This window comes from Eptesicus fuscus, chromosome 6, assembly GCF_027574615.1.
Source record: "Eptesicus fuscus isolate TK198812 chromosome 6, DD_ASM_mEF_20220401, whole genome shotgun sequence".
Classification (NCBI taxonomy): Eukaryota; Metazoa; Chordata; class Mammalia; order Chiroptera; family Vespertilionidae; genus Eptesicus; species Eptesicus fuscus.
The window spans coordinates 61,523,569-61,542,760 of NC_072478.1; the positions used below are offsets into that span (position 1 = coordinate 61,523,569).

The window sequence follows — 19,192 nt, forward strand, 5'->3', positions numbered from 1 at the left end:
TTTCTACTTTAGATCATTTGTTAAAGAGAGGTGGCTGGAGCAAGACCGCCTGTAATGTGATTAACATACATACTAATATCTATAAAAATTGTATACCTTTTTTATGTGGTGCATATATTTTTTAATTCTGGCAACAAGTGCTTATGTATAGCATTATATAGATACTAGCGTTCCCATTGCAGGAAAAATCCTGCAATAGGGTTTCCTGCTTTTCCCTTCTCCCCCAGCCCCGCCTCCGCTTTTCCCTTGTCCCCCGGCCCCGCCTTCGCTCTTCCCTTGTCCCCCCGGCCCGCCTTCTCCACCAGCCCGCCTGCTTTTCCCTTCTCCCCCGGCCCCGCCTCCGCTCCTCCCTTCTCCTCCCCCCACCCCCGCTTGTTTGCTTCTCCGAAGCTTTGCTCCCTTCTGCAGCTCTTGGCTTCTTTCTACGCTGTCTTGATATGCAAATTAGCCACCATCTTTGTTGGGGTAATTTGCATACTCATCCTGATTGGTTGGTGGGCGTGGCTTGGCTGGTGGGCATGGCTTGGGCGTAGTGAAGGTGCGGTCAATTTGCATATTTGTCTATTATTAGGTAGGATACCATGATTTGTGAAAATATCCTATATTTGGGCATTGAAGTTATGTAAAATTTAATATATATGGAAATTATTAATAGACTACTCTGTTTCAAATACATTTCTCTTAATGTGTATGTATTTTTAGAATATAAGAATATTATTCAGCCATTAAAAAAAAAAGAATGAAATGTTGCCATTTGTGACAACATGGACCTTGAAGACAATATGCTAAGTGAAATAAGTCAGAAAACATTACCAGATAGACAAACAATGTGTGATCTCACAGAACAGTGATATTTCCTGCCTTGTCCTCTTTTACTCTCATCAGTGTTCTCAATAATGGCTGTCAGTGAGGAACACTCACCTGCTGCTCTGGCTGGGGGCGGGGATGGTCTGTTCCTTTCGGGATTGTCCCAAGGTGGGCACTCCCAATGCCATGGTCCCCAGAGTGGTGATTCCCATGAGGGTAATGAGCACTGGCATCAGTTTGAAGCGCTGAGGCTGACTTTCTTTCAGCATGCATTTTTTGGGGCCAGAGACACATTCATATGAAGGTCAACAAGATTTTCCTGTCTAGACACCCCCCAGCATTCACCTACACAGACCAGGGTGCTCTCCTCAGTGATCAATCTTTTGTCCAGAATGGTAGCTACCATCAGGGTTATGTGGAAGGGTGCCCAGATACCACAATTACCCTCAGTACCTGTTTTGGGGGCTTTCAAGGAACATTACATATAAATGACATTATTTATGAAATAGACCCCAAGAGGCTTTCTACCACATTTGAACATCTTATATAAAGTTAATATGCAGGATACATAATTTCCACCCACGAGATGTGCATTATCAGAAGAAGAAATAGCTACAATTGAAGTTTCAAGAGAGGGATAGTTCCACTTTGCTGCAAAGTGGGTGTGACGGCAGCTGGGGAGCCTGCAATGGGACACTTCAACTAGCATTGGTAATAGACAATGAGCGATATGTTATTTGGAAAGTAATGTCACTACCGTGCAGTCCAAAATGAGCTCACCTATCAATACAGTAGAGCATATGTGTAAGAAAATGACCATTAATGTGATTTAAGTTGGAATTGAGACCTGGGCTGAATGAAATCTCCTTGAGTTAACAAGCCTGAATTCTTTAAGGTCATCATTTGCATCTGGAAAAGAGAGGGCTTTAATGCCCTGTGCCCCATGATACTGCACAACTTATTGTAAAACAAATTATATGGGGATTATGGCACGGGTTTTCCTCTGGAAGCAGGCAGCAATAAATTGAATTGTGGGATTAGTAGTTTCATGGACCCCGGCTCACAGCATTTGTCAAGGAATTTGGCACATACTATTGTCATTATTTTGGCATTCCACATGATGGTTCAGGATGTTTATGGGGAATATTATGTACATAATGAATCCATACCAAAAGAATGGAACTAAATTCAGCAACTGCAGTTTTTCTCACATGTGGAGCATAAGTTGAAGGCTAGGATGTTCATTCTCTTTAGTAAGTAAAAAGGTAATCATCACTCCAACAGGCTGTGGGAACCATGTTGTAGAACAAGAGGAAGGGTGTGACTGTGGTGATTTGTGGAGGAAAGATCTGTTTTGTCAGTCAAACTGCACTCTTAAACCTGAGGCTGTTTGTGCTTTGGGGCTTTGTTGCAAACACTGGCCATTGTACCAACAGGCAGCATTTGTAGAAAAGAGGAAAATGCATGTGATCTCCCAGAGTGGTGTGATGGGACATCCTATGATTGTCCAGAAGATGTGTATATGCACACTGAATAGCCATGAAAGGCCAGTGTTGGAGGGTTCTGCTATGAAAAGAAATGCATTGTCCATGATGAACAACGTTAGAACGTTTTGGGCAAGGAGGCCAGGAACGCAAATCGAAGTTGCTACAGAAAAATGAACACCCTAGGGAAAAACACTTAAGAAACATTTTAATAATGTACTAAGGTCTTTAACCTGAAGTCAAAACTTCTGGGTAATGGTCCTAGGGGATCTTTTTGGGAACTGTGGTTCCATTTTATGCACATTTGCAGCACCTCTGATATTTTGTGTGGGAGGATTCAGTGTGAGAGTGTGACAGGAATTTCCCATCTGTGAGAGCATTCTACTGTGCATTGGACCCAATTCAATGGTGTCACCTGCTGGGGTACAGTCCATCATTTGGGAATGAATATACCTGACATTGGTGATGTGAAAGTTGGTACAGAGTGTGGTGTGGGACACGTCTGCATTGAAAGGAAGTGTGTCTCTGTGTCACTTCTAAATAATTGTTCATCTGACACCTGCAATATGAACAGGGTCTATGACAACAGAAATAACTGTCATTGCAATTAAGAATAGGAACCTCCCTACTGCTTGAAAAAAGGAAGTGGAGTCACTATTGATAGTAGCTTGTCTCTTAGGAGAAGAGAGCCAGAAAAGCACAAAAGAAGAATTACCTGCTACTATTTTGGTTGATTCCTCTTTTGATATTATTATTACATTTATTAATGTTCCTTTGTGTGAGACAAAAACAAAACAAAACACAAAACACAAAACACAGAAAAGAAAGAAGAGCAAAAGGTTCCACCTTTACCTGTCCAAGTAGAGCAGAGTGTCCTACCTGTACCTGCAGAAGAAAAGGAAAATGTTACATAATCTTAGAAGACAAATGTACTAAAAGTTTAGAGTCTGATACCCTAATGCTCTTCCAGTTTTAGTCTACTGGCAATAGAAATTGTTATAGCATGTGTCATAAACCATGGACAGAAAATCCCTGAAATGTTTCATTATTTGAGATCATAAACATTAGCCAATAAACATTTATTTAGCAAATTATGCTAATTCCTAGCATATTTCTACTTTTCATTACTTCAAGCAATTTCAGTGTTTATTTTTCATGAAATTAGTCTCTTTGGGTTTCCTGAGTAAAGCCACAGTTCATGAATGGTGTGTGTGTGTGTGTGTGTGTGTGTGTGTGTGTGTGTGTGTGTACTTTGTTGTCTCTCGGTTAAAATATCCTTCCACTTTGTACTCTGCTTTGTCACACAAAGAATGAAAACTTACAAATCATATTTCTTCTTTACCAGTCCTAGTCTATTCTTCCAATAGTACTGGAGGGAGATTAGAAATCTGGAGATTTTTTAAATTAAATTTTATTGGGGTGACATTAGTCAACATGAACATAGAAATTTCATGTGTGGATTATTAAATTACAAAATCTGTATATAGGACCATGTGTCCACCACCCAAAGTCAATTTTTTAAAAATTGGTTGACAGTGTCGCCTCATTAATAGCTCTCCCTCAGCATTAAGAGTAACTTTCTGTGCATATATTATACCTATTTGCTAATTCCCAGACCCAACAGCACCCAGAGATAAAAGATAAGGGCACAGCTACCAAGTATGTTAATCTCAGGGCCAGATCTTTAAGTTCTCCACCAAATCCCCCAGGTGCCAGTACCAAAGTGGCTAACCTCCTTAAAGGTTGGAGTCCTAGATCCAGGGGACTTATCCCAAAGGCATGGGTCCCCATAACCACCTCACTTTTATTCAAGTATATGGTTCATGCCAAAATATATATTTAGTTGGACTAGATGGATATTTTATCTGTTTTACCACTGGATATATTTTTAAACATATTAAATGAAAGGTTTAAAAATCACTAGGACCTGGGCTAATGTCAGGGAGAAGAAAGTAAATAAGATATTTATGGACCTGGTACTCATGCAGTTTAAAGGATCAAGTACAACTCAAATAATTTGTTTAGTACTTTGTGTTGATCAGTTAGAACAATCATGTGAATATTTATACTGAGATCTAAGGCAAGTTTTTTTTTTAAATTGTTGCTATCAAACACTTGAAAATAAAAATAAAAGCTTTTTTTCTGAAAACATCAGAAGTTAAAGTACTCACTTCTATCATATTTTTTCCAGTTATCTTAATTTTATTTTTGTCTCATGAATGCTAATGATTTGGGGGTAGCTTCTGTGAACTCTCATTTTTATTAATATTCAATGCCATATTATTAAAAGATAAAATTTGAAAACTGTATTTACTGAAAGTATTTGAAGAGAACTGTTGGTGATCTTACCAGGGACAGCATTTCCTGTGCACCTTTTTATTTGAAATGTACCCTCAATTCAGGAGAATAACCTTAAAAAGATCATTTGTTCTCCAGAGTAATAAAACTATAATTTGAAAATAAGGCAGTAAATGTAAACTGAGTGAATGCAGAAATACAGAGTTTATTTAAAAAATATCTACAGTAAATCCACAACCCAAATAAATCTATACTAATAAAAGAGTAATATGCAAATTGGTCAGGACACCCTCACAGTAATGACTGAACAGCAGGCTGAGTGGGGTGACAAGCCTGGCAGGGGGGTTAGTGAGGAATGACCAAATGACCTAACAGCAGACTGCATGGGGTGACCAGGCCGGCAGGGGGGGCCAGTGAGGGACAACCAGGCTGGCGTGGGGGGGGGGGGACAGTTGGCGGCAACCAGGCCAGCGAGGGGGCAGTTACGGGCAATCAGGCTGGCAGGCAGAGGTGGTTAGGGGTGATCAGGCTGGCCGGGGCGGGGGGGTGGAGAAGGATAGTTAGAGGCAATCAGGCAGGCAGGCAGGTGAACGGTTAGGAGCCAGCGGTCCCAGATTGTGAGAGGGATGTCCAACTGCTGAAGGGTCCCAGATTGGAGAGGGTGCAGGCTGGGCTGAGGGGATCCCCCTGTGCATGAATTTCATGCACCAAGCCTCTGGTAGATAATAAAAGAGACAGAAGTTATATCTTAACAATGTATAATATTGATAAGGGTGTTGTCAGTACACTGCAAAATCCATAAACTTGGGTTCATTAAAAAATAGTGATAAGCATTTCATAAGAAGTTTCAAATAATTTTTGAAAGTTGGTAATTCACATGATAAATATTTTTTAGTAAACTAGAATATCAGTTCTATAAGCTATATCATGGATTTTAAGTATACAGTAACAACACAAATATTTATCCTAATATGTCCAAGACCACTGAGTGACAGGTTTTGTTGTTTTTGTTGTTTTGTTTTGGTTTTGTGGTTTTTTTTCCATTAGGCCTTTAAAAAATTATAGTGAACACAGTCACTTCTAAATAGAAGAGGGGCATTATTTGTATAAACACTGTGCCCCCTCAGGACAGTAGGCAAATATTTCACAACAGCATCATGGGAAACTAGGAAGCAGCACATGATTTGGCCTTTCTCCCTCTGAATTTTGCTCAGTAGAAATAGCATCTGCTCAGTGGTTTATAGATTGCTGAGCAGTAACCTTACACCAAGTCTGGAGATGAGCACAGCCTCTTCTGTACTTTCTCATTTGGGGATGAGCTAGCAGCCCTCCATGCCTTGATGCCTGAAGAGGCAATAGCCATGCTTATTGAAATGGGGGCAGGAGAACCATTCCATTCCCAGGGAAGGACATACAATGGAAAATACTGTGTAGTGTTGTTAAAAATTCATAGTGCCTGGGAGATGAGCAAGCTTGTTTTTAGGGCCTGAGCTATCTCAAAAAATTGTGTGACTTCATTCATAGAATAGGTCTTACCTAAATTACTGAAACATTCAAAAAATGAGATGTGATCAAGAGATAAGGAATGATCACTAAGATGCAAATGACTCTTTAAATACTAACAGGGATTCCATGAAGCCTTGTCCTTTATACAAGGATGGCTTAGAAAATCCACCCTCATCTTCCACTATATATATATTAGAGACCCGGTGCACGAAATTCGTGTACGGAGGGGGAGCGTGTCCCTCAGCCCAGCCTGCACCCTCTCCAATCTGGGACCCCTCCAGGGATGTCTGACTGCCTGCTTAGGCCTGATCTGGGATCGGGCCTAAACGGGCAGTTGGACATCCCTCTCACAATCCAGTACTGCTGGCTCCCAACTGATCACCTGCCTGCCTTCCTAATTGTCCCTAACCGCTTTTGCCTGCCAGCCTGATCACCCCCTAACGACTCCGCTGCCAGCCTAATTGATGCCTAACTGCTTCCCAGCCAGCCTGTTTGCCCACAACATCCCTCCTCAGCCGGCCTGGTCACCCCTAACTGCCCTCCCCTGCAGGGTTGATTGCCTCCAACTGCCCTCCCTTGCAGGCCTGGTGCCTTCCAACTGCCCTCCCTTGCTGGCCATCTTGTGGTGGCCATCTTGTGTCCACATAGGGGCAGTATCTTTGACCACATGGGGGCAGCTATATTGTGTGTTGCAGTGATTGTCAATCTGCATATTACTCTTTTATTAGATAGGATAGAGGCCTGGTGCATGGGTGGGGGCTGACTGGTTTGCCCTGAAGGGTGGGGGTTCCCTTGGGGCATGGGGCGGCATGAGTGAGGGGTCTGTGGTGGTTTGCAGGCCGGCCACGCCCCCTGGCGACCCAAGAGGAGGCCCTGGTATCTGGAATTTATTTACCTTCTACAATTGAAACTTTGTAGCCTGGAGCAAAGCCAAGCCTGCTGCTCAATCCGTGGCCAGCAGTGATTTCTTTTGGAGTTAATTCACCTTCTATAATTGAAACTTTGTAGCCTTGAGTGGAGGCTTAGGCCGGCAACAGGATGGCTTCTTTAGGTACCGAGGAAACCCAAGCCTCCCTCCCGCTCTTGGTGGCTGTAGCCATCTTGGTTGGGTGTATTTGCATACTTGCTCCTGATAGGCTGGTGGGTGTGGCTTGGCTGGTGGGTGTGGCTTAGGCGTAGCGAAGGTGTGGTCAATTTGCATATTACTCTATTATTAGATAGGATATACCCATTAATTTGTCTTAAATACTTATACACATTTTCTAATACATTTCTCTGTTTTAACCCTTTGCACTTGCTTGCTTTTTTCTCGATTCCTTTATTCTAATGCTAACCGTGTCGAGTCACACTCGACATCCGAGTGCAAAAGGTTAAAAATTCTCCCTCGTCTTTTACCTGCCACTAATATTTTCCAGACATTATAATGCCCTAAGACATACCCATTTAGTCAGAACATTGCAGATGCCAACCGTAATTTAGTTCCAGTATTTCATAGATTATAATATTTTTTTTTTGTCACTGTAAGGATTGTTTAAAGTACAAGATTACTTAGCTCCCAATTGCTTGCTTATCTTTTAGGCCTAAGTAAATGGTTGTCCACTAAGTTTTCTCTCTTAGTGACAAAGTTTTTTAAGACAGACGGTCTCATTAGACTGAGATACTTGAAAACATCTATCGTTTTTCTTAACTAATTAGCAGTTCATCATTTTTTATGCAATATCATAACAGATACAGCCAGAGATTTGACATGGGAAATTCCTGCCTGAGTTTATACTAATTAGTTTTCATATTTAAATACTAAAGAATGGGGTTCTTGGGGATTATATATGACCAAACATAGATAAACAAACAATTGCTATGAACATTACTTCATTTTAATATTTTCACTCATCATATCTTGTTTTTAATTTAAACAGAGTGTGTTGAACAGATCCCAAAGTTTCAGAGACTCAACAGAAGAGTAGACAAAATATTGTACAAAGATATCTAGAGCAGTGGTAATGTTTGTGACCTCAGAGGATGCTCTTCAGGGAACTGAGACTACTGCTTCCTTGGTCCAGGTCTCCATGGGAAGGCAGGCTGACGGGCTCCCTAAGGAGCTCCTCCACTACTGTGCTCTCTTTCCGTCACTGCCTCTCCCATGTAGCATTCATGCTCCCTCCTGCTGACTGTTAGTGTTATATGTTAGGTTTGAGCACTATAGGGTCTCACCTGTGGAATCAGTATATCCTGATAGAATTTCTCTAATAGGTCCCCTATTGGGAAAGGAGATAAGAAAAAGAAAAGGAGCCCTGACTAGTTTGGCTCAGTGGATAGAGTGTCGGCCTGTGGACTGAAGGGTCCCAGGTTCGATTCCGGTCAAGGACATGTACCTTGGTTGTGGGCACATCCCCAGTAGGGAGTGTGCAGGAGGAAGCTGATTGATGTTTCTCTTTCATTGATGTTTCTCTCTATCCCTCTCCCTTCCTCTTTGTAAAAAGTCAATAAAACATATATTTTTTTTAAAAAAAAAAAAGAAAAAGAACAGGAGCTAGGACATAAAATAAATGGCCCCCTATGCCAGAGATTATGTTCACATTTAATCTGGAACATGAAGATTTCAGTTTATTTAGACTGACAGAAACTTCCACTGTCAAATTTTTATAATGCTAAAAACAAAGGAGCATTTTTACTTAGATAAGTCAATTTTGTTGTGTTTGTAGAATTTCCAGATAGTTAATCATGCCTTTATTTAGCTATGGTCTTTTAAATATTGTTTTCACAATAGCATGATATTAACAGGAAGTGGCTAAGTCAGCCAGCCAATTAACTCTACTGAGATGCTGCACTTTTACATTTTTGGAAATCATTTTGAAGAAAACTAGGAGAGAAATAATTAAGCCAGGAATTAATATTTTATGCAAGATTATATATAGAATAATCTATACTAATAATAGAGGAATATGCAAATTAGGTGGGACACCATCACGTGATGACTGAACAGCAGGGACCTGAGGCTGCATGGTGCCTGCCCGGGGCGGGGGACTTCAGGCCATGCCCACTGCCCCGGCGCTGAACTGGGGGACCTGGGGCTATGCCTCCCACCTGGAGGGGCTTGACAGGGGTAGGGCCGGCAGGGTCTGGGTCTCTCCCAATTGGGGTTGGGCCAGCAGGATCTGGGTCTCCTGTGTTTTCGAAGTGTGTGTGGGTGGTGGACCGGAACTTGACTCTGGGTCCTGTGGCGTGCCCCAGACTCTGACAGGAGGGAGATTTTCATATACATTTTACTAATGTTCTTTCATCTCTGACACTTCTATTATAGAGAAAGGGCAAATAGCAATATTAAAATATTTTCTTTAATTAATTCCCTTTTAATGTGCACAAATTTTGTGCACTGGGACACTAGTCTATATATAATAAGCACAATATTCAATCAGACAAAAGATTGTTTTGTCTAAACTATCTGCTGTTTACACTGAAGTGTGGCCATAGATAAATCATTATTTGAGCTTTCAAAACATTATTTCTCTTTGTAATATCAAATTACAAATGCATCCTATAATCTCTGCATGTGCTTGAATCTTTCTATGGTCTAATATGATCAGTATCATCCTAGCAGACCTAACTATGCCTTACATCTTATTTGAAGTACGTTTGGTAAAATATACTTTTATAATTCAACTAGAGGCCCAATGCACAAAATTCATGTAAGAGTAGACCTTCCTTCCCCCGGCTGCTGGCACTGGCTTCCCTCCAGCACCTGGGACCTGGGCTGGCTTCCTTCCAGCCCCAGATTTATCCAAAAGGACATCCAGAATGATGTCTGGAAGGACATCCAGTCTAATTAACATATTACCCTTTTATTATTATAGATCTGAATATTATTTCATATCAATAAACACATAGGAAAAAGAAATGATTTTTAAATAACTTAATCAAATATTTCTTATTTAACTATGATTTAAAATGTAATTATTAATAAATATATGTGACAGGTATAATATTTATTTATTTATTATTTTCTCCTTTTTTCATTCAAAAACTATTTATTGAATATTCATCATTTAATTGCTAGACATATAGTGGAGATTTGATATAGTCCTTGCTTTCAAGGAGCTTATAATTTATTGGATATTTATGTATGTGTAATTTTTTAAATTATATTTTCTAAATACATTTTTATTGATTTCAGAGAGGAAGGGATAGGGAGAGATATAAACATCAATGATGAGAGAGAACCATTGATCAGCTGCCTCCTGTATACCCCCTACTAGGGATCAAGCCTGAAACCTGGGTATGTGCCCTTGAACAGAATCAAACCCATTACCCTTCAGCCAGCAGGCCAAAGCTCTATCCATTGAGCCAAACTGGCTAGGGTGTATTTTTTTTTTTTAATGAACAGTTTTAGGCTATGATAAATTACATGGTAAATTCCTGAAATTCTTAATATTTTCTTAGGACAAACTCCAAAACATAAAACTCTTAAGTCAAGATTTATGAAGGTTCTTACCTGTCAATATTGCCAAACTCAAATGCACACATCAACTTGCATCCACATCATGTAAAAGTTCACTCCACCCTGGACAGCCCTTTCACTGCCCTTCAGAAGAATCTAGCAGTACTGATAGATTATGTGCTCACCATGTACCTGGTACATTATGGGAAATAACCACAACCTCAAATGGCATGTGTTCTTTTCTTCCTGCTCATAAACCAGCTCTCTGAAAAAGGGAATGGGGAACCCTACTTTTATCATTCTCCAAATTTCAGGATGTATAAACCACCAACATGGTCGATTTCAACCCACCAGGGGCTTAACCACTGTCTCCAAATCCCTGACTATTTAACAATTGAGTCTACAAAAATGGCACCAGCACAATGTGCATTTTGATACCTGTTTTACAGTTAAAGAGATTGATTTTTTTTTGGGGGGGCAGGTAAATAACTTGCCACTTGATCACATGGCTAGGAGGAAGCAAGCCAGACTGAAACTAAATTTTTTCTTCAGATGGAGCTCATGTTCTCAGCCATTTCTCCTGCCTGCCTTTCAGAGCTGTGACCACTAAGGTTCTTTCTACATCGCTAACTTAAATGGAGCTTCCTCATATTTTATTGCCTGTTTCATAAAGTAACAATTCTTACAGCATAATGAATATAGTCAATAATGTTGTGATAATTATCTCTGACATTTCTTTCAATAGTATTTTATATATCTATATACTAGAGACCCTGTGCATGAAATTTGTGCACGGGGGCAGGGGAGTGTCCCTCAGGCCAGCCTGCACCCTTTCCAATCTGTACGAAATATTTAAATGTTGCATTATAAAGTATCAAGGAGCTAGAACAGCTTAAGAACTGAATTGAACATTTCTTTCCTACATCTGTGGTACATTAATACATATATATATATATATATATATATATATATATATATACACACACACACACACACACACACGCACGCACGCACACACACATACACACACACACACACACACACACACACACACACACACACACACACACACTAGAGGCCCGGTGCATGAAATTCTAGCATGGAGGGGGGTTGTCCTCCAGCCCAGCCTGCACCCTCTCCAATCTGGGACCCCTCCAGGGATGTCCGACTGCCTTTTAGGCCTGGGATCGGGTGTAAACGGCAGTCAGACATCTCTCTCACAATCCAGGACTGCAGGCTCCCAACTGCTCGCCTGCCTGCCTTCCTGATTGCCCCTAACTGATTCTGCCTGCCAGCCTAATCACCCCTAAGCACTCCCATGCCAGCCTGATTGATGTCTAACTGCCCCCCTGCCAGCCTGTTTGCCCCCAACTTCCCTCCTCTGCCGGCCTGGTCACCTCTAACTGCCCTCCACTGAAGGGTTGATCGCCTCCAACTGCCCTCCCTTGCAGGCCTAGTATCTCTCAACTGCCCTCCCTTGCAGGCCTGGTCCCTCCCAACTGCCCTCCCCTGCTGGCCATCTTGTGTCCACATAGGGGCAGGATCTTTGACCACATGGGGCAGCCATATTGTGTGTTGGAGTGATGGTCAATCTGCATATTACTCTTTTATTAGATAGGATAGAGGCCTGTTGCACGGATGGGGGCCAGCTGGTTTCCCCTAAGGGTGTCCCAGATCAGGGTGGGAGTTCCCTTGGGATGTGGGGCAGCCTGGGCGAGGGGCCTGTGGTGGTTTGCAGGCCAGCCATGCCCCCTGGCGACTCAAGTGGAGGCCCTGGTATCTGGAATTTATTTTCCTTCTACAATTGAAACTTTGTATCCTGGAGCGGAGCCAAGCCTCCTGCTTGCTTCATGGCCAGCAGCCATTTCTGTTGGAATTTATTTACCTTCTGTCATTGAAACTTTGTAGCCTGGAGTGGAGGCCTGGGCTGGCCAGGGTGTGCAGAAAGCTTTGCTTCCTCCATTGCCGGGGGCGACCCTAGTCTCCTGCTCTTTCCAGCTCTGTGGCTGCCACCATTTCTGTTTGGATTTGTTTACCTTCTATAATTGAAACTTTGTAGCCTTGAGTTGAGGCTTAGGCTGGCAAGGGCAGGTGGAAAGCTTGGCTTCCTCCATTGCCTGGGAAACCCAAGCTTCCCTCCTGCTCTCTGTGGTTGCAGCCATCTTGGTTGGGTTAATATGCATACTCGCTCTGATTGGCTGGTGGGCGTGGCTGGTGGGTGTAGCAGAGTGATGGTTAATTTGCATATTACTTTTTTATTAGGTAGGATCCTTGGGCAAGGGAAACAAAAGAAAATATAAACAAATAAGTGTATATCAACTAAAAAGTTTTTGCACAGCAAAGGAAACCATCAACAGCATGAGAAGACAACCCACTGAATGAGAGAATATATTTGCCAATGATACACCTGATAAGAGGTTATTACCCAACATTTATAAAGAATTCAGACAACTCAACATAAATAAACAAACAAACAAACAAAATCCATTTAGAACATAGGCAAAAAATCTAAATACACACTTCTTCAAAGAGGACATACAAATGGTCAAATAAGCATATGAAAAGATGCTCAACATCACTAATCATCAGAGAAATGCAAATAGATACCACAATGAGATATCACCTCACACTTATAAGAATGGCTATTATCAATAAATCAATAAACAGCATTTGCTGGCAAGGACGTGTAGAAAAGTGAACCTCATGCACTGCTGCTGGGAACGTAGATTGGTTCACACAGTGGAAAACAGAATGGAGTTTCTTCAAAAAATTAAAAATGTAACTGCCTTATGACCTATCAATTGCAATTTCACTCCTTGGAATATATCCCAAGAAACCAGAAATACTAATTGGAAGGAATATATGCACCCCTATGTTCATTGCAGCATTATTTTTTTTTAAACTGTTTCCTTTTTTTATTTACATATATATATATACTTTATTGATTTTTTACAGAGAGGAAGAGAGAGGGATAGAGAGTTAGAAACATCGATGAGAGAGAAACATCGATCAGCTGCCTCTTGCACACCCCCCACTGGGGATGTGCCCGCAACCAAGGTACATGCCCTTGACCAGAATCGAACCTGGGACCTTTCAGTCTGCAGGCCGACGCTCTATCCACTGAGCCAAACCGGCCTCGGCCATTGCAGCATTATTAACAATAGCCAAGATTTGGAAGCATCCAAGTACCCATCAGTATATGGGTTGATTAAAAAAAAGCTGTGGTATAATTACACAATGGAATACTGCTTGGTCCTTAAAAAAGAATGAAAACTTACCTTTTGCAACAAGCATGGTTAGACCTGGAGAGTATTATGCGAACTGAAATAAGCCTGTCAGAGAAAGACAAATAGCATGTGATTTCACTTACATGTGGAATCTAATGAACAAAATAAACTAACAAACAAAATAGAATCAGACTCATAGATACTGAGGATACTGAGAACAGACTGAGAACTGTTATAGGGAAGGGAGGTTGGGGGTGCTGGGTGAAAAAAGTTAAAGGATTAAGCAAAACAACAACAACAACAACAACACACACAAAAACGGATACAGTGGTGATTGCCAGAGGGAAAGGGGGAAGAGGGAGGTCAAAGAGGACAACAGAGGATAAATAGTGGAGGAAAGAAACTTGACTTTGAGTGGTGAGCATATGATGCAGTATGTAGATGATGTGTTATAGAGTTGTACACATGAAACCTGTGTAGTTTTATTAACTACTAGAGGCCCAGTGCACGAAATTCATGCACGGGTAGGGTCCCTAGGCCTGGCCAGTGATCAGGGCTGATCAGATTCCCCACCTCCTCCTTCCCTTGCTCCCTCAGCTTATCGCTGCCACTGGTCACCCGCTGTGTTCCGCGCCACCCCCTGGTGGTCAGCACACATCATAGTGAGCGATTCAACTCCTCATCTCCCAGGTCTCCCAGTTGAACTCTCGAGGGGACACTTTGCATATTAGTCTTTTGTATATATAGATTGCCACCCAAATAAATTCAATAAAAATAAATAAGCATCACTTCTACATGGAAAAGACTATCTCTTTATACACTTGTACAGTGATCTTTGTCTGTATGTCAGCATAAATGATAAAGTCAAATGAATAATATAAGAAAAAGACTATTGATTGGTATCCAGGACAGTGAGAATATTATTAGAATCCATATAAATCATTTCCTCCTAAACTAATGTATGTCTTGGAGCTATAGTCAACTTGATAAAAACTAATTTGGAGAAAAGGCATTTTCTGTGTGTCCTTGATGGTATAACTATTAGTCTATTCATCACAAAATAATAATGACAGTGTTTTAATATGTAAAAATCCATGAGTAATGAATTTTCAGTCTTAGCTTTTTATAGTATCTTAAAAATAGGAACATGTAATTTATTTTTCCTGATCTTATTTGGGAATTCTTCTTTATGAAATGCGTAGTCTGTCTAATTCATATGTCACTATATTTCAAAACATAAGTTATACTTTTTAAATAACTTGATGAGCATTAATAACTCATGAAAAATACTTTCTGTATGTTTTTATTATTTAATATTCACTATAAAATTAACTACCATGCAGGCATTATCTTTAGCTCACTCTCAATGAAAAGTTGTGTGTGTTTTTTTTTAAGTTTAAAGATCAGACTTATTTGTAACAAACAAACAAACAAACAAACAAACACATCACAATCCAAAAGATGGTATTCACATCTTAAGACATCTCCCAGGTAGTAAATCTATAGATTAAAATCATTTTTATAAAATATATTTTTGTACAAATTTTGTATGTATTGATGAGTGGGCCATAAATTCATTTTTCTGTTTTAATTGGGGAGAGGGTAGGAGAATGGGAAAAAACCTGCTATTTTGGATACAGATCTTTAGGAGTAGACTTGAAGCTTGCAACCCTAGCATGTACCCTGAAAGGGAATTGAATTATGACCTCCTGGTTCATAGGTCAACACTAAACCACTGAGCCACACAGGCTGGGCATCAAGCCAATTATTACAGTTATATCACGTAGTATGTCTTTTATGTCCACTGGATAAATGATTGATCAATTAAAAGTTTAAAATATACAACATGTGGATGTACTAAATACCAATGAATTGTACATTTTAAAATGACTGATTTTATGTTATATAAATTGTACTACAATAATAAAAAAAGGTTTCTTTATTGTGCCCCCTTTTATGAAAAAAAGGGAGATAACAACATAAAACAAAAGTTTAAAATATCTATTCATTGTTTGATAAAGTGGTCAGTCATACAGCATAGTTTATTGTCAATGAGTCCCAAGAAGTGTCATGAGTCAAAAAGTGGTTTCTGGTGCATACTCAGTTTCTGTGTAATAGAGGCAGATGCATAAAAATATTCCAGATTCCAAGTCTCCACCTATTTCCCTGGCTTGTTTTCTGAAGATATTTTGCTTATCCCTGAGATAGGCAATTCAGATGTTAAAAGAACAGCCACATATACAGCAGAGTGAAATAATGAAGAAAACTAGGTTCTTTTCAAAATTTTTATTTTTTATTCATTTTAGAGAGGAAGGGAAAAGAAGAGAGATATATAAACATAAGTGATGAGAGAATCATTGACTGGCTGCCTTGTGCACACACCACATTGAGGATCGAGCTGCAACCCGGGCAAGTACCCAACTGGGAATCGAACTGTGAACTCCTGGTTCATAGGTCAGTGCTCAGCCACTGAGCCCTTTGGCCACGCAAGATAAATAGGTTGTTAAGAATGGTGTTGCATTGTGTTAAATATGACATTGCCTACCTCTGATCTCTAATTATATAAAAACAATTAAGTGCTTTTAATTACTACAGTGGTAAAAGTTTGTTCATTTGTGAACCAAATCATTTCTAGGTGGAATCAATCTCAAAACAATAGGGAAGAATTTTCTTCATAATCCAAACTGACCATTCTCTAGGATAGGTAAAGAAGGATGCATGGTGGATACATAATGCTTGAATAGGAGATCAAATAGTGATTTTTGAGCAACCCGTCAAATTACTGTGAGCTCCATACGTTCTCATAAGCAAGGGTGTAGGGATTGCTCCTACTAAATAGCTGTGTGCTACATGATTAACCCTTTGCACTCGGATGTCAAGTGTGACTCGACACTCAACACGGTTAGCAGTAGAATAAAGGAATCGAGAAAAAAGCAAGCAAGTGCAAAGGGTTAAGAGCTGCCCTACAAGTAACCTCACATCAGGTTCAAGGTGGCCTGAAGCAATGAGGAAAACTCAAGAGATAAAAGATGGAAGGGCAGTACTTCATACCTAAGGAAACTCATTTTGACCAAGCAGGTCAAAAGCATTCACCCATATGAACAGAACAATGAATGAACTCTCCTGTGCTGGAGAGGTAATTTTCATGAATCAATGAAATCAATCCCAACTGCATTCTAATGTCAAGTCAGGTGGACAATAGCAGTCAAATAGGATCTTTTCTTGAATTTTATTTCGCTTTCTTGTCCACTTCAACTTTGGATGATCGGAGGTAATCTATTAAATGAGTATATTAACTTTATAATGCTGCTGTAACAAATTACTATAAACTTAAAAGCTTAGGGTGACACAATCTTTGTGCTGTTTACAGATTAGAAGTCTAACGTGTCTCAGTGAGCTAAAGTTAGTGTTGTCAATGCTGTGTTTCTTTCTGGGAACTATAGGAGAGAGTCCGTTTCTTTGTATTTTCCAGCCTCTAGAGTCCTCCGGCATCCCTTGGCTCACGGCCCTCTTCTTCCATATTCAGAGTCAGCCACAGAGAGTCTGTGTCTCTTTGTCTCTTCCTCCATTTCTCTCTTTCTCCCTGCTCCCACCCCCACTCCTCTCAGGAAAGCTTCTCCACTTTAAAGATTATTATAGTGCAATCACAATTGAACATAAAATATATACTAAGACAGCAACTTAAAACTTGAAAAACAATGTTAAGGCAAGAATACCACCCAAACATATAATTGCCTATATGATTTAGATAATTTTGAATACATGTATTTAATTCTATCATTATTAAATGTGCATTAAATTTATCATTAATCATTAGGGGGGGGCGAGTGTCCCTCAGAACAGCCTGCCCCCTCTCACAGACTGGGAGCCCTCAGGAATGTCCTACTGATAGCTTAGGCCCGCTGGAGCAGGCCTAAGTCCCAGTCTGGCTTCCCTCTGCAGGAGGCGACCAGGCTGATAAGGGGAAGGTGCCAGCCCCATCACCTCGCTGCTGCAGCCACTGCCAGCCACCACAGGCACCAAGGTGTTCTCATCAACACAGACTCCAGACCCTTCACCATGAAAAATGACAACTTTCTTTAGGCATTTTCAAGATGTGTCTTTCATAGGATATGACATTTTTTCTTTCTTTCTTTCTTTCTTTTTTTTTTTTTATCCTCACCTGAGGATATGTTTCAATTGATTTTTAGAGAGTGTGGGAGAGGAAAAGACAGAGAGAAACATCAATGTGAGAGGGACACTTTGATTGGTTGCCTCCTGCATGAGCCCTGACCTGGGCCCCATCCAGGGAGGAACCTGCAATCTAGGTACATGCCCTTGATCAGAATCGAACCTGGACCCTGCGGTCAGCAGGCCAAGGCTCTATCCACTGAGCCAAACCCGCTAGGGCAGGATATGACATTTCTTAATCCTGTAGCAGCGGACCTTTGTTTTTTTCCTCTAGGATTGTGGTGGAAAAACCCTAGATCACCTTTTTGGATTCTTATTACCCAAGTTACCAAGAACATTACCAGTGGCATACGGGGAGCTTAGCCAATGAGTGGTCAGAAAAGGTGTTTCTTCTGCAGTTCACACGCAGAGGCAGGACTGCTGGCAAGCCAAGGCTGACACCCCTACCCCCCTCAAGCCTCTGCTGTGGCTTGGGAAGGGCTCCCTAGCTCCACTCAGGGCCCCCTGGCTTCAATCAAGCCTCTGCCATGGATTGGGCAGGGGCCCCTGACTCCACTCAGGCCCTGCTCAAGCCTCTGCCATGGCTTGTGCAAGGCCCCCCGGCTCTGATCAAGCCTGTGCCACAGCTTGGGCAGGGACGCCCCCGGCTTCACTCAGGCCCTGCTCGAGCCTCTGCTGCCCTGCCCCCTGCCGATCTGTGCCAAGGCTGGTAGGCTAGGAGTGGCCCGGGGCTGCTGGGACCCCTGCAGCTCAGGGCCTACGTGCAGGCCTACAGGCTTGGAGCAGCCTGGGTTCCGAGGATGTTCCCAGGAACCTGGCCGCTGGATGCCTGCATATGCAAATTAACCCACCATCTTTGTTGGGTTAATTTGCATACTCACTCCTGATTGGCTGGTGGGCCTAGCGGAGGTATGGTCAATTTGCATCTTTCTCTTTTATTAGTGTAGATTTGTCACAGTCTCAATTTTGTATATGATAGTGCAAGTATATCTATATATATAAAAGCCTAATATGCAAAGTGTCCCCTCAGGAATTTGAATGACCAGGAGTTTGATCGCTTGCTATTATGTGCGCTGACCACCAGGGGGCAGCGTGGAATGAAGGGAGGCCCTGGCCAGCATCTGGCAAACACTAGGGGACCCTACCCTTGTACGAATTTTGTACACTGGGCCTCTCGTATTCATATAAAGATAAACTCATAGCTTAAAAACCTCCACCACTTTCACAGAAACTTATATTAGAATCTAGTTTGTGGTATAATATGT

General features: G+C 41.2%; 1 pseudogene; it reads left to right on the plus strand.

Annotated features, from left to right (window-relative positions):
• The first annotated feature begins 945 nt into the window (after positions 1-945).
• LOC103290387 (disintegrin and metalloproteinase domain-containing protein 20-like) overlaps positions 946-19,192 on the plus strand; it is a 47,583-nt pseudogene continuing 29,336 nt past the window's right edge.